Source organism: Lissotriton helveticus, chromosome 6 (genome assembly GCF_964261635.1).
Source record: "Lissotriton helveticus chromosome 6, aLisHel1.1, whole genome shotgun sequence".
NCBI lineage: Eukaryota > Metazoa > Chordata > Amphibia > Caudata > Salamandridae > Lissotriton > Lissotriton helveticus.
In genome coordinates, this window is record NC_136067.1 from 1,364,174,717 (window position 1) to 1,364,192,007 (window position 17,291).

The following is a 17,291-nucleotide window of genomic DNA, read 5'->3' on the forward strand; positions in this document are numbered from 1 at the left end:
GCCTAGTGCCTTCTTCTGATTCCCAGCCTCCATGTTCTGCTTCAGCGATGGGACACCTCTTTGCTGAGGCAGCTGAGCGCTATACAAAACATGCTAACATAACAGAACATAGTAGAGACTTTAGGGGTTTCCGAGTGAGCATGGCTAGCCACTGGATACCCTGTTCATAATAAGGTCCTGGCCACATCGTCCATTGCTTTGAAAAACCCTACTGAAAACTCAAATGGAATGGTTTGTATGATGTAAAGAAATTTCGGTAGGTAGATCATCTTATAAAGCGTGGACCCTCCTAGCAGCGACAACAGGAGCTTCTGCCAATTACCCTATCCCCTCTGTAGTTGTCCAGTACCTGAGTGTTTCCCGGATAAATAGCTCCTTGTCCGTGGTGACAAAGATGCCTAGGTACTTAAATCCAACTGATTCCCATCAAGGGCATAGCACCAGTCTCGGGATAGCGGCTAGGCTATTGATTTGCACCAATTGAAGCAGAGTCCAGAGTAAGACCCAAAGATTACCAGAATCTGGAGGATTGGGGGCATGGAGCGGTCTGGGTCAGTTAGGTAAAGCAGTATGTCGTTGACCTAGAGGGATACAACATCTTACCAACCAGGGTCCCACCAGAGCCTTCTAAGGAATGAATCCCGGTGTATCCACATTACCAGTGGTTCAATTGCCGCAACAAAAAGTAAGGAGGATAGCGGGCACCTTTTGCGAGTGCCGCTTTTTAGTTTGAGTTCCGTAGAGACCGTCTTGTTAACGTATACCCTAGTGATAGGATCTTTATAGAGAACCCTCACCCAGGACAGATAGTTTGGGCCAAAGACCATCTTTTGCAATAGTGCCCACAGATAGAGCCATTAAAGCGAGTCAAATGTCTTCTCGGCGTCTAGGGCTGATAGGATGGCTGGTTCAGCAATTCTGTCCCTACAAACTAGGCGCTGCGCCAGTCATCTCAGGCTGTGTCTTGTTGTTCTCTAGGGTATATATCCAGACTGGTTGGGCTCCAACAGGTAGTCTATCACTTGCGTCAACTGATTTTTAAGGAGCTTTGCCAAGGTCTTAGTTTCTAGGTTGAGCAAGGAGATTGGCTGATAAGAGGCACACTTCCCGGGGGCTTCCCCGGTTTGTGAATAATAACTGTTGATGCCTTCCTCAGATCCCATGGGAGGGCCTCAGCCATTCAGGCTGGGTAAAACATATCTCACATTGAACCTGCCACATGAGATCAGACACAGTTGTTGAACTCGACAGGCAGACCACTGGGGTCTGGAGATTACCACCCTTTCATTAGGCCTACAGCATCCGAGATTTCCATCTCTATAATCTTGACTTCTAACCTGTCCCTCCCCAACTTAGGGGTTGGGAGGTCTGCTGCAAAGTCTTTCAGATCTTTTTCATCTCCTCCAGCCGGAGATTGGTATAGACCCTTCAAATTGGTGGCACCACTAGAGTTTTCGCCATGTCGCCTGTAGGAGTCCTGACCACCGACACCCATCATTCCCCCTTCTCTCTGCGGAACAGCCAGGCCAGAAGCTTCTTGCTTTGTTGCCCATGTCATATATCCTACCCTGTTGTGCCCAGAATCTTGCTCTCGCTTCTTGTTATGTGTGTGTGTCCATAGGTCAGCCCTCAGCCCCTCGATATTATGGGCAAGTTCTGGAGAGGGGACTGCCACATACTCCTTTTCCCAGGTTGTCAACGTAGCCTCCATCACTCCTGTCTTCCTGTCTATTACCTTCCTTTTCTCTGACACATGTACAATTAGTTAGCCCTTTGCTACTGCCTTAAATGCCTTCCTAAGGATCACATCAGAGTCAAACATTCCCTTGTTGTCTGAGAAGTAGTTAGTCATAGACTCAGTCACAAGTTTTCAAGTGTTCTAATCCTTCAGTTCCCAAGGATCAAGTTTCCATTCCCGTGACGGTCTTGGGGTGGAGGTGGTCAAATACGTAATGATAGGAGAGTGTTCAGATATATCTCTCGACAAAAAAAACATGTAAACGAATCGTCCATGCTGGTGGTTTAGACCCGCAGGTCATCCAGCCTGGACACGGAGCGCATTGTCTTAGTAGCATAGGAGCATTGGCGTGTCTCTTTTCCTTCCTCCACAAATCGACTAGCCGCAATGCCTCTAGAATGGGACAGGTGGGGATCTGTTCATAGTCTGTCCCTTGTAGCCATCACATGATCCATTTCTGCACTGGCCTTTAGCTTTAGGTCTCCCCAATGACCAAGAGAGTTTCCGGGAGGCCCACTATTCAGTCACCCAATTTGCTTAGTCCTGCTGATTGCAGGCTCGGTGACAGGTAACTGTAGGAGAGTAGGGTCTGCTTCCTATGGTTAACCCCACTTTTTGCTTTGATTCTCTAGTTTTTCGACTTTAGTGTGGCTGTGGACTTGCTAATCAGGCCCACAGCCCAGCTGTTCTCTCTCTAAATTGATACCATGTACTTTAGGTACATACCAGATTGGTTACTGGGTCACCCTTGTGAGCCCCTGTATAGTGTACCATAGGTACCCAGGGCATAGGTGCCCCCTAGGCCTACCAGGGGCTGCAGCATGTATTGTGCCACCCCTGGTTTGCCTTCTAAACTGACACCACAGGTCTGTTCACACAGCCTAAGTTGGTGTAATCACCCCTTACTTAGATATAGTATACCTATATCTATATACATATATAGACACATATACACCTATAAGTCACTCATATGGCAGGCCTTGACAATCCTGGAGGCGGAGTGCTTGGTTTTATGTGAGAGGGTACCCTAGCATGAGCTGAGCCCCTCTGCAGCTTTCAGAACCATCTCCTTATAGCTGTTCTATGATATAGCCATACCATATACTCTTAAGTGCATTATAATCCTCGCGGTTAATGCTAACTTTGGTTTGGCTTTATCAAAACATGTTGTGTAAGGTGTCAAACACTTTGGAATACTACCCTCTCCCCCCCCGCCAGTCCTGGCGGTGGGGATAGCATTCCACCCTTCTAGAGGGAGAAGACAAGTAGTTACTGGTTTACACGGTTAAAGTGAAACAGAACCGCAGCATCACAGCCCTCCTGCTGCTGGACGAAACTCCGGCAGGGGAGGCCTGGACAATAGGTTTCCTGCCCAGGGAGGTGCTGGCACCTCCCCAGACAGGCTCCTTGTGTATTGGGGCAGGGAGGGCTGCATTCAGTGAGTGCTTTCCAGACACTGCCTGGGGCACACTAGGTGCTCCATGCATTTCCCAGTTCAAACCGGTTGCTGGGGCACTCAGCCCCAGCTCTGGCGCGAAACTGGACAAAAGGGAAGGGGTGTAACCACCCCCACCCCAGATCCACCCATAGGAGGGACCCTAGAGTTAGTCCAACCCCTAAACTTACCATAAGTATAGAACCCTAGTCCCTAGGACTTTAGATTACTCTGGATGAAACTCTGCAACATATATCTTGGACCTTCGACATTCCATATTGACTGGAAGACAGAAGAAATCTCCCTTGTGGTCAAGGAGTGACCACCCTGTCCAAACAGGCACCAACAGCATCTTTGCCGGTCTGCATTTTCGGGGCTCCCACCGGACCCTGAAAAATCTGTGACACAGGACATGGACTTCCAGACATCGCTGACCCCGACCTTCGCTCACAGCAAAGCTGAGACCCGTGGTGAATACGAGAGACGTGGGACCGGAACTCCTGGACATCCTGCATTTTGCTACCTGCATCGACTTCCCGAGATATCCTGAAGTTGTGCATTGGGGTGATTGAATCCCCAGACCTGAGCACCTTTTGCACCGAAGCTCAGAGCCTCACACTCCATGAGTGGACCGTGGGAGCGCTTTGTGCATTTCCACTCAACGCATCTTTGCGGTTCCTAGTCTGTTGGCTAGTGAGCCCCCAAGAAGACAATCCTTTGTTTCAACTTGCTTTCCTGGTTCCTCCAGGCTTGCTCTAACTTCCCTGCGAAGGAGAAGCTCCACAGACCTTGCTGGTCTGCACCAAAGCAAATCTCGAAATCCTGCGTGGGTTGCGTTAGCCAAGGCTGGTTGGGTCCAATCCGGATACCAACACCGCAGTCAACTTGATCCTTCGTTGTACAGCTCGAATCCAGCTCCTGGTCATCGTCGACGCCTCCTGGTCCTCGTGGAGGAAGAGACAAACTTCACCTTTTCACCTGAAATCACCCGACATCTGGTGGAATCTTTCTATCCCACCCTGGTCACTGGCTAGTGGCCCAGACTCTGTCTCCTCTGTTTTCAGGTTTTTCAGATCTTCTATCCACCCTTAGATCCACCCAGACACTTTTCCTCTGGTCGCCTGCAGCACTTCTTTGCAGATCTCCATTGAAATCGACGCCGAAACCCGACACCAAAAGACACCTATGCACCCGGCTTCCGTGGGTGAGGTAACACGAGTACTCTGGTAGTCTTGAGGGTATTGGCCCTCCTAGTGTCTAAGTCAAAAAGGGTTCCATCGTAGTTCATTTAGAAGTGTCCTTAAATTGTAAAATTGCAACTTGTTCATTTCCCATAGAAAGTCAATGGTAACCCGTGGCTGTGTTTAGACACTGCACGCGTCTCCCGTGGGCCTCCTACATCCTAACCTTTGGTTGTCCTGAGTAGCCCCAGTGATTCCACAGGCCCCGGCCTGCTTTCTATTTCTCACGTGGTTCTTATACCACTATTTTAGTATATGGTTTGTGAGGCCCCTAGGGCAAAACATATACTGTGCAACTTACCGTATGCTAATTAAGTTTCTTTTATTGTACTTTTATCTCTGACCTCATAAAGAGTGCAGAGGGATTGTGTTTAGAATAAATACATATATATTTGATATATACCTTGTGTGGTGTGCTTTCATTTGGTACTCAAGAGATTATAATTGGTAAAACAACTAGCTTAATTCGCTCTCTGAAGTCTTAGCCTGAAGACTGCTTGCCATTGCTATCCCTAGGATAGCTTTCTATAAGGTTGACTTTACAACCACCATCAATAAGGGTCGATTAGACTGATGCAAGGTGCCCACTAGAACTAGTGGACATCATATGCCAGGCTAACTTCTCACAGTAACCAGATGCAATCATTAAGTCCTCCCCATTCCATTGTCCCCTGACCGTCGTCCTGCATCCCTGGTCATCTGCTTAAGTTTGGGTAATCTGTAGCAGGAGGGGTCCGCATGCCAGGATTCCCACTCCTATGGACCCTCTTGAATACCCCACATGGGTCAGTAGTTTGTATGTGCCTAAGCTCATGAACCAACACCAGTTGGGTTTTATTGTATGAGAATTATACCCGGGTCCTGCTTGATAGATATTTCCAAACTATATCTCTCTTGAGCTTGTTACCCAGTCCATTTACATTCCAGGAGAGGATCTTCAGGTACAACCCTTGGATCATTCATCAGGACATGTGTCCTGTCTATGCAGGTTTATGATCCATGGTGGAATGTTTTTCTTAGTATAGTTACAATTGTATCCTGAGTCAGCATGCCTAGCGTAAACATTCCTCCCCCTGCCCACTATTTCACACCACAGGCTTTGAACTGCCTGACTCCTCCAGTGCCGAAGGAGTCTGTTGCCCCAAAAAAATAGATGTGTGCTGCTTGTCAGCAAACATATACAGTCTAAAGATAAATTATTGATTTAGTACCTAAGTGTCAATAGTCAGGGGTACAGGGACCCACGGAACTAGTACAGACCGCTGTTGGTCAAGCTCCTGCCTCTATGTCTTTCTGCTTAGAGCACTTTCAGTTCAACCCACATGGGCCTAGGGTTGGCCCCCAGCCCTCAGTGTCTGCAGTCATGGGGGTGACCACCCAGGGGCCTCATCTTCTACATCTCCAGTAAAGGCCTCCGAGTCTTCTTTTGACTTCTCTGATTCTTTTGCCAGGGCAGCCCATTGTTTTCCTGGTTTCTGGCACGACAGCAGTTGAAAATCCGACGCCACTCTAGCCCTTTTGCTCTTCGTCTGATCCTATGAGAAGGTAGCCCACAGCCACCTTTGTGACATCTCAGTAATGCCGTCTATCTCACTACTCTGGGGTTGGATGCCCTTTCCTTTCCAATTCCTCACATACCTCCCCTGCTGAGTTAAAGAAGTGGGATCTGTCGTAGTCAGTAATTCTCAGTTTTCGAAGGGAAGAACAGTGCGTATTTTAGAATCAGCGTTCCTAGGTGACGTTTCACTGAAAGGAAAGTTTATTTTTCTGGTGTTGTACTGCATTAGTGTAGTCCAGGTATAACAACTATAACTACAGCAGCCGCGCACCTTTTATCTAAACATTGACATTGCACAGCTTTCTCTGGTTTGCTGGGGGATGATGCCCCAACACTGTCAGATCCGCGCCAAGAGTTGCCCGTGCAAGTTTCATGAGGCAGTGTGTTTACAGCAGTGGGGCGTGTGTCTGCATTAGACCTCACTCTACACACTGATGCGTACTAAACGTTCTCTAAATGGAGCTGTCCAGAGTCACACAGGCAATATCATCTTGTTTCAGCCAGCAACAGTGCCTCCCCAATTCTATTATAGGACCGGAGGCTTCGTATTATGCTTTCTCTTTCATTTAATACTACACACAGCAGCCAATGAAATTGTAACATATCAAAACTACATTTCCCATGATGCAAACAACACATCACATCTTGTCATAGCCTGTAAGAGCCAGCCAATACCGGATATACTCCTCTTTCTTTGCTGCTCACGCAGCCAGTTAAGTGCATTTACTTGATATTTACGCTAATGCTAATGTGATGAGGAATATCGCTTGAGCGTTTATTCTACGTGCTGTCGCGCTTACGATTTCTGTATTGCACTGTTGCTATTGCTGTTGCATTATCTCAGTGGCGTTGCGCTGTTGTGTTTGGCTGACTGCGACACCCCGCTATCACTGGGGGTGTGTGCGCGTCTTGTGGGTGCGTCCTGGCGGGTCCGGGAGTTTTAATGCACAGCACAAGCCTCGCGCAAGAGTTTTTTTCCTGACTGAGTCTCGCTCGCTGGGCGAGAACGGAGCGCGGCGCTATCTCAGCGGTCTCCCCGGTTGATTTACCAACTCGGCGGGGGCTTTACATACAGCGGCCGCTGTGGGCCGAGACAAAGGGTAAAAAATCACTGGTACCGACCTGCCGACGGGGGGAATGATATTTACATAATTTGGAGCGCAGAGGCCTCCCTCATTGGCCGGAAGCGCTCGGAGCATATTTTCACTTTTACTTTCACTCCTTAGTAGGTTTCGATGTGCGTAGCCCAATTGGGCTGGTTTTTGGTAGGATTGGGCTACGCACATTGCTACTGCCCGATTTGTATAGGTTTTCTGGCCATTCCAACTCGGATTCTTTCCTGAGCAGAACCTCTACACTTGGCAGGCTGCAAAAACACTGAGCCTGGAGGGAGCACACCTCCTGTGTATTCTTTTGACTGCTATTTGCTCCTTTTACGCCCTAAGGGCTGCAAGAACTTGGCTATAGCTTTGGCTGAGGAGCTAGGTACCTGGCGATTGGCTTGTGCTGTGGGTTGGCTCCCTCATTTACTCCTCTTAATATTTATCTACCTCATGAGCAGGTCCATTTATAAATTTGGCACCACCATGGAGGATTGGGTTACCTATGAGGAGGATGACGCTGTTTATGAAGAGGAAGTGATTAATCCTTCCATTGAGGATAATATTGGTGGGGCTCTGGACGCCTCGGTCCAGGATTCCGTCAACAAGGCCCTGGAGAAGACAGTTCCGGGAACTGTTCAACAAGCATTGGCAACTGCTTTAAAACCTATCACTAAGCAGTTGGAGAAATTTGCTAAGCAAAATGGGTTCACTACTCCTACAGTCCCCGAAAAAGGACGGTGCGTCTTCTGGTTCTCAAAAGGAAACCTGGCCTCATTCCTATACCTTGTCCTCACTACCTGCTCCTGATTCCAGTAAGTCCAAGGCTCCGGACACTGATACTGACACTGACACTACGTCTACTGACACCCCTGACGACTCTCCTCCTAGGAAGAAGACTAAGAAGTCCAAGAATGTGGAGCCTGCACAACCTGTGTCCACCCCCTTTACCTTCAATCCGGAAGACATTGTTCATCCGAGATCCTCTGATTAGCTGCCAGCACCGGAGGTTGCCGTTTATTTACATGACAACCTCCGTAAGAATTTCGACAAGGAGGTGAGGAATAGGCTCAGGTCAGAGTGCCCTAGGCCAGACATTGCCGATAAGGTCGCAGAAACTCCCGAAATAGACTCTAGCATGTTGACCTTTCTAAAAAAGTTCGCGAAAGACCCTAAAAAGGGCATTGATCGTGCCTGGAGGGGGTGCCCGGATAAGCTCCTGGATGTTGTGGGGCCCCTTTGCCATAATCTTGGAGATGGCCTTGGAGGCACAAGAACTAGGTGTGGTAATGGACCCGCATGTTCTGGCAGGTTGGACCCAGAGGGCGATATGCCGCTTGGGCAACGCTAATTGCGCAATATCCACGGAGCGCCGTAAGTCCCTCCTCACGAGGATGGATTCCAACCTCACCGAGCTGGCAGCGGCGGAACCTGGGCCCCTGGCAATTTATTTGGTGAGCGTTTTGTGAAGGACGTGGCTAAGTACGTGGGCACCTTCATGACTCTCGACAAAGTCCAGTCGGGAATCAAGAGAGTCTTTCAGGATGGTGTTTTTAACAGGGCTGGAGGAGGCCGGGGTCGCTCGTTTGGCCTTCAGTCTTTTCAAGGCCCCCAGAGAGGCGACTTTGGCCGAGGTAGAGGCGTTTGGGATTCCACCCGTGGGGGAACGTTCTACCCTACCAGGCAATGTTTCAACAAGAGGCGTTTTAACAGGGGAGCCTACCGGGGTGGCTTCTAGGCCTCAGAATCTTCAGGTGAGTGCTCCAGACACTTCCCCACTTCCTTTGGGGGGGTCGTATCGATACTTCTTTCACAATTGGGCTCAATTGTCTCAGGATGCTTGGATTTTAGAAACTGTTCAGGGTTTTCATCTAGATTTCTTTCAGGTCCCCTCTCAGGACAGACGGCCCAGGCAGCTGTCTTTTTCCCAAACAGAATGCGTTTTCATAGATTCAGAAATCGAAGAATTGCTGCAGAAACATGCGATAGCACGTTGAGACGAGGGCCCTCACGGTTTCTGCAGCAATATTTTTCTGGTTCAGAAGAAGGGGGGAGGTTACAGGTTGGTACTAAATTTGAAAAATGTCAATCAATATATGGTCTATAAACATTTCAAGATGGAGGGTATCCATCTCTTGGCGGATCTTCTCAAACAAGGGGACTGGATAGTCCGTCTGGATCTGAAGGACGCCTACCTATCTGTTCCGATCTTTCCTCCACATCGGAGATTTCTGTAATTCCAGTGGAGAGACTGGTGGTACGAATATTTGGTCCTTCCTTTCGGACTTTCCTCAGCTCCATGGTGTTTCACCAAGGTGTTAAAACCAGTGCTAGCCTACCTCAGAGAGCAAGGGATTTGCATGATAGTGTATTTAGACGATATACTGATCATGGCGCAAGCGCAAGAGATGGCGGCACAACATCTGCGCATGACCATTGCTACGCTGCAAAATCTCGGGTTTGTGGTCAACAAAACCAAATCCGTACTGTATCCATCATAAAGAATAGAATTTCTGGGTTTTGTCATAAATTCTCAGTTGAGTCTTCCCCGTTCCAAACTGCCTGACATAGAGAAGGAACTATGATCTCTGTTGTCCAAACAGACAGTCTCACTAAGAGCCATCGCCAGGGTAGTGGGTCTCCTGGCGTCATCTATTCAGGTGATCTTCCGAGGCCCCCTTCATTATCGGGCCCTTCAGAGATTGAAGATTCAACACCTTCAGAAGGGACTCTCATACACGGACCTGGTTCCTCTGTCATCGGAGGTCCGCCAGGAGCTTCAGTGGTGGCTCAGCCACGTGGAAGCATGGAACGGTCGGGCCATTTTAGGCTCCCTTCCGGAAGTTGTCATAGAGTCCGACGCCAGCCGTTGGGGCTGGGGGGCGCGTTGAGGAAATATTTCCACAGGAGGACGGTTGTCCCTCCCAGAACTAGACCTCCATATCAATTGCCTAGAGCTGCTCGCCAGCTCATTCGCGATCAGGACTCTGTCACCCAAGAAAGTCTCATGTTGCATCCTTTTAAGGATGGACAACATCTCGGCAGTTTGTTACATCAACAAACTGGGAGGCACAAGATCCTCCATGCTAGTAGAGATAGCCAAGGACTTCTGGCAACTATTGCCTAAGTCACCAGATATCGTTCATAGTCGAATATATTCCGGGCCAGTCGAACGTGGTAGCAGACCGGCACTCACGCCACCTCAAGGACTACAGCGATTTGCAGCTCCAGCCGCAGGTAGTTCATTGGTTACAGGCGATCTGGGGGCCATCCCAGATCGAATCGGCAGATGTCCCAGTTCTTCAGCTGGAGACCGGATCCGTTAGCTCTGGCAACGGATGCTTTCAAAACACACAAGATGATGGACGGAATGTTGCACAATGGCAAAACATTCACCCCCAGTCACAGATCTGGGTTTAATCCATCGTTATTTTGCTCACCAAGCCACCCCAGTTCAGACATGGCCATATGCAAATCAGTTTGACCCTGTGCCTCATGGGAACAGTCCAGACCTAACTGCCAAGCCATGTTTCCCTGGGCCGGAATCAAGCATCCTATGACCGGTTTCTGGCTATCAGCCTTCATCAGCCAGGATAGCTTGACTCCAGTGGCGTAGTGAGCACGGGACCCACGTCTGGGCATACCCTACCCACATAGGGTGAACAGCAAAACACACAAGATGATGGACGGAATGTTGCACACTCAGGACTGGTCTCAGTCTCTCAATTATGCCTTTCCCCCGTTCATATTGATCCCTTGAGTGTATACACAGATAATGCGACAGAGGGCGGAAGTGATCTTAGTGACTCCCCTCTGGAAGTCGCAGCCTTGGTTCCCGGGCCTTCTGGAGGTAGGTTGCGACTTACCCAGGAAGATTCCAGAGTCCCCGATGATGCTACAGGGCCCTCATGGAGAGATGCACCAGGTGGTAATGACGGGGCATCTCGCCCTAATGGCCTGGAGACTTTCCGGCAACGTTGGCAAATGCCAGGGTTTTCGGAGCAAGCTTCAGCCTTTATTAATCAAGCTTGGGCTCCTTCCACCAGAAAAAGATACACCTCAGCCTGGAAGGGTAGGGTTCATTGGTGCGTGGAACAGCACGTGGATCCCGTGGGGGCGGATTACCCTGCATTGTGAACTTCCTTTCCCTGAAAGCTTCGGAGGGATTAGCATATTGTCCCGTTAATAATTTCCGTTCCGCGATTTCAGCAGGTCATTCTCAAATTGAAGGTAAACCTGTAGGTATGCATCCGCTTGTTTGTAAACTTCTTAAAGGTATTAGAGTAGCGAATCCGCCCAGACCTAAATATACTTCCTTATGGGATGTCTCTCTAATTCTTTCCCTGTTCAATCACTGGCCCCAAATGACACGTTAACAAGGAAACAACTCTCAGCCAAGTTGGCTATGCTGGTATGTCTTGCGGCATGTAAACGGTCATCGAATGTCAAGGCTTTGGAAGTTACAAGTAGAGTATGTACTCCAGGAGGAGTCTCTTTTAATATTACTGCCAGGACCAAGACAATGTCTAGAAGTGTTGATTATCATGCTTTTCCAAGGAATGTTAAGCTTTGTGTAGTGCAATGCCTTAAAGGCCTATGAGGAATGTACGAGGTCTATTCGACCTACATGTGTAACTCAATTATTGATTGCTTTGCAGAAACCATTCAAACCTGCTACTGCGGCTACTATAGCCAGATGGTTGAAATATGTTATGCAAGAGGCGGGCATTGATACCCAGGTTTTTGGGGCGCACTCTGTTCGTGGCGCCATGGCCTCTAAGAGTTTTATGTTAGGATCTACTGTTCAGGAGATTATGCATTCTGCTGATTGGTCTTCAAAATCTACTTTCAAAAGGTTTTATTATAAACCAGTGGGTGATATTTCCTCTGTAGTGTTTCAGCAGTGTTAAACTAGCATAATACAAAGCCGCCGGTCCTGTAATAGAATAAAAAATTAGCTAGCTATCGTGCCAAGAATTTTCAATTCTATTGAGGACACGGAGGCCAGGATTATCCCACCCGGTTATATTACATGTATTGTAATATTTTGCCCACCCATGACTTTATAGTCTGTTTATACAGAATTTACGGGCTTTATTTCTCGTTATTCCAGGTTCTGAGAAGAAGATGGACTAAATATGCTTCCTGTTGAAAAGGAATTCTTTCCAGTTGGCTGTTCTTCCACGTTGGAGGATGTTTTGTTGGACTTAAGTTATTTTATGGACTTACTGTTCGAAGCAAAGAAAGAGGAGGATATCCGGTGTTGGCTGGCTCTTATGGGCTATGACAGGATGTGATGTGTTGTTTGCATCATGGGAAATGTAGTTTTGATGTTATACAAAATTTCATTGGCTGCTGTGTGTAGCATTAAATGAAAAAGAAAGCATAATCCTTGCCTCCGTGTCCTTAATAAAAATGAAAATTCTTGGCGCGATAGCTAGCTAATTTTTTATTCTCCCCCTCCCCCCCCCCCCAAGAAGTGGAAGGGAAGCTTCCTAATAATCTGTGCAGCTGTCCCCTGGGAACGGAAGGAATCCTCAGCCCCTCCCTCTATATCAGCCGCAGACTCAGTGAAACCTGCTTGAGCAGGTGTGTTCGTGTGTACTGACTGCTCGTAGATCCCATACGCATAATGAACGTTCATTATAATTTCCTCTTCTCTGGAAAACCAAGCCTTAAGCTCGTTCAGAGGGGAATCATTGTGAGGTGCCGGCTTCTCTCGTTGCCTTCTCCCCGCCCCCCTCAGATTATTATTCTCTTTCACAGCCTGCGAAGTTGGCGGACAAAAGAGGAGCCAGGAAAGGGACAGATGGGGGCACCCACTCAATGACGGTAAATATGTGCCTCTCATTATACTTTCTCTTGTAAGAGCACCACTCCACCAAAGCCAAGTAATTTCATTAAAAACACTCTGTGGCCTTCCTGCCCCCTGCTATCTGCCCCTCCAGGCCCAGTACGCTGACCTTACCTGGTCTTCAATTTATCCCGGAGCCGCCCAGCCCTGTCAATTGGCTGTGTCTGCTTCAGAACTCTGAGTTTATTTACAACCCCCTTTTCCTTGCCTGTTGTTTTTTAAACACTCTCCTCAATGTTGTGTTTTAGCTATGCAATTATGTTTAAATCAGGGGTCTCTAACCTTTTTGTGATGAGAGCTGATTATGTTCAAGGAAATCATCCCGAGCTTTTTGAATAATCTATGAATAGGTTTTTCGAGTGTTCAGAAATTTTGGCGCTCAACTGCTCACGGTAAAGTATTTGGTTATCGTAGTATCAAAGTAGGTGCTTCTTGGACAGAGGAAAACCTTAACCTCTGTAAAGAGAAGAGGTACACAAACCTCCCCCTTAATCTGATTGGGCAAGGATCCAGAGCACACTATACGTATCTCAATAATATTCTTATGTTCAAGTATATATTCCTTTGGGATAGATCAACCAAACGTAAGTTTTTTTCAAAAAGTTTTATTATCAACAGTGTTCACCCCTTGGGAATCACTGTGCTCGTCACTTTGGCCTACACGTGTTTCATCACAGCATGTGGCTGTGACTCTTCAGGGCTATAAGAGATATAATATAAATCAAAATGATATCATAAACATACAAGGTACGTGTAAGAAGAAGAAAGGACACCAGTGAAGTGGAAACCAACACAGGAGGGGCGGGAGTAGAACATAAGGGTGACTTGTAGCACCGAAATTGAAATTGAATTGTATTTATATTTTATAAAGCCAAACTTAGTGCGATAGAAATATGTGTCGTGACATAAGGCGCATTTGAAATTAGATAAACTTCTAGTAAATCCCTATCCTAAATCAACAAATGAGTGCGCTGTGAAGTGACTTGTTTATAATGACTGTTTCACTTAAAAAATTGGATTGACTAAAGAACAATTGTATTCCGGATGATATTTCGGGTAAAAAATATATAATAACCTGGTCTACACCGTATTGGTAGTATACTGTATGGTGGTTCATTATAATGCTCAAAGTAGCACAATCAAATTATTCAAAAAACATGCCTTAGTTATAATTTCAACACCAATGGTTCCTCGTTCATTACAAATAATCACACAGGTTGTTAAGTACTTGATAAGCAGTAATCCATACCTCTAAATTGAATGAGTCTCATAATACGTAAACTGTATTTCTCGAGGATAAACATGACTAACCATTGATTAAAGCGGGTTATAATTAATTGAATAACACATTCATGTGTTATCACACATATCCTGTTTAGGTGATTACATAGGTGGCCCTCGAATAATAGTGTAACCTTAGAAAATAGCACCAAGTAATTGTAGTTCCAAGCCTTAACAACATTCTCAATATCTCCCTTCGTTAGTGAGTTAAAGGGGTACCATTTCATTTGGGCATACAGTGACAATGAAACAAATGAGCCGTGTCACTAAATTAAGACACTGTCGGTGACTACAGTCTAGCAGGACCACTAAATTCATGTCAAATCTTAATTTAAAGAAGTAAATCAATAAGCAGCTGCGAAAAAAGGGGAAAGGTTGGAGTCATTACCTGATCTTAATGATCGAGGCGCGTGGTCTGTAAACAAAGAAAAAAGCAAAAGGAGGGGATTGTTGGTGCGCTTATGAAAAACGCTACCTCGCATAAATAATGTTCATGACTCACTGGTTAAACAAACTCACCGGGGAACCGGTGATAATTCCAACCCGGTCCTTATCGGGTGGTTTATTTATTTGACAGGTAACGGCACCAATCGGTATGTCCGGTTGCCGTCAGCAAAATAATTGACAGCGAGGTTCACTGCGGAAAGTTTTTCTTTTAACGGTATTCAGGCTGGAAGTTTAAAGATAGAAAATATGGGTGTCAATAATGGGGTTCCTCCAATGTGAATGTGTTCACAAGGAGAAGTGGTCTATGCGTAGATCGGCAAGAATCTTACCCGTGTTCAGCCCGTGATAAAGCCTTCTACAGCTTCGGTATCGGTCTCCAAGTGCGGGAACAACGAAAGCAGTTGTTCCCGCCCCTTTTAAACGCACAGGTCGCGAGAAAGGCTAGACTGCTCCAGGTCAAAAACCCTGGCAGAAAATGGAAGAGTTACTTTCACTAGGACCCGTAACGGAGTCTTATGAATTTTTATAGCCTGCAGGAATCGAGTTTAGTGACTCTCATCGGTAAAGGAGATGAGAGCAGTTAATGGGCAAATATCTCCGGAATATTTAAATTTTATATTGTAGAGAAGTTAAATTAATTGAATCTCAGGGTATATCACGGCGGGATATAACACGAAGGATGATGGAAGGGGAATCTTTAATCAATAATCTTGCACCGTTAATGTTGTTAGTGTGAGAATCAGGTGAAAAGGTTACGCGAATTTTTTTATATATCGTTCGCAGCTGCTACCAAGTATATTAGTTGAGTGAGTTCAAAATTTAATATGAAAAGGACCATTCTAGGGTCCAAAAGAGCTATTTTAGAATCTATTAAAGTTAATATAACAGCAATTGGCAGAAATTGAAAACAAACTCCCTTAAAAAATGGGAGGAAAAGAATATAGGAACCTCAGATCTATGATATTCAATCATTTTGGAATGATAGATCTGTATAGTTTGTGCAGTCATACCCTTAACAGCGGTCTACGATTTTAACCTAGATTAGCAATTACATATATTTTTTGAAAATAAACATATTTTTAAAGTTAAGTACATCGGTAAAAAATATATATAAAGATATATCATCTCTCTTTGAAGATTCAGTTGTACACATGCTATATATGATACAGATATTTTGGATGGAATGTCTGATAGGGGATCAACCTAGTTGTCCGACCCCAAGAAGAAATGCAGCTCATCATCAGTGTTCTGGCCGGTTCTAGTCGTGTCCAAACGCATGATCCATAGCGCCTCTTGTCTTCTAAGGCGTAGTTCCCTGTTTCCTCCTCTCACTGCAGCTTGTACAACGTCAATACCATAGAAGGTGAAGGATTTGATATTTCCTTGCGAAGGACATGAGGCCATATGTATAGCCATGGGGTATCTCGGGTCCTTAGTGGCATATGCTCTAGCATGCTCTCTTATGCGTTCTCTGAGTGCTCTGATTGTGCTCCCCACATATCTGCTTTTACAGGCACATTCAATAATGTACACCGTAAATTTCGTGTCACGGTTGATGTTTGTTTTGATTGGGTATAGTTTAGATCTATGATCCAAAAATGTCTTAGTTCCATGTTTTGCCCATCTGCACATTGAGCACATTCCGCATTTGAAAAAACCTTTTGATTTCTGGGTCAGCCAATCACAAGTCCTTGTGTCTTTGGGCACAGTTGGGCTTAGTCTGTTCTTCAAATTTCTTCCTCTGCGAAAAGTTATTTCAGGATGACTTCCTATTGCAGTTGCCAGGGTTCTGTCGGCACTAAGGATCCCCCAGTGTTTGTGAAAACTCTTCCGTATCACAGGACTTAGTTCGTTGAAGTCTGTGATGAGTCTCACCGGTTGTTGATTTCTTTCAGTTCTAGGATTTTTGGGTGTTAAGGTTGACTCTCTGCTTATTTTTTTAATCTTTTTGTCCGCTTTAGAAATGATCTGGGGTTTATAACCTCTTTTAGAAAACCTGGACTGCATATCTTGTATGCAGATTTCAAATTCTGGTTCCTCGCTACAGTTCCTTCTCGCTCTCATAAATTCCCCATAAGGGATACCGTTTATTTTATGGATAGGATGACAACTGTTGCTATGAAGAATTGAATTGCATGCTGTTGTTTTGCGGAATAACCTGCTATGTAGAGTTCCATTTTTTACATATAGTTCTAAGTCTAGGAAAGAAACCTTGGAACTACTGATATGCGTGGTGAATCGCATGTTCATCTCATTGTCATTCAGATATGCACAGAATTCCATAAGTGTAGTCTCAGTTCCTGACCATATTAGGAGGCAATCGTCTATGTAGCGACCCCAGTAAAGTATATAGTCGATCCATTTGGTGCCTCTGATGCTCCAGATCATATCAGTCTCAAGAGCTCCCATGTAAATGTTAGCAAAAGAAGGGGAAAACCTTGAGCCCATGGCTACTCCCCTGGTTTGTCTGTACCATTTTTTGTCAAATACAAAAAAAAATTGATTTAATATGATATCCATCATTGTTACCAGCATTTTGGTGTGTTCAAGCAGTGTAATGGGTCTGGTATTTAATGCTCTGGTTACGGCTGCTAATCCCAGGTCTGGTTCAATGGAGGTATAAAGGGATACCACATC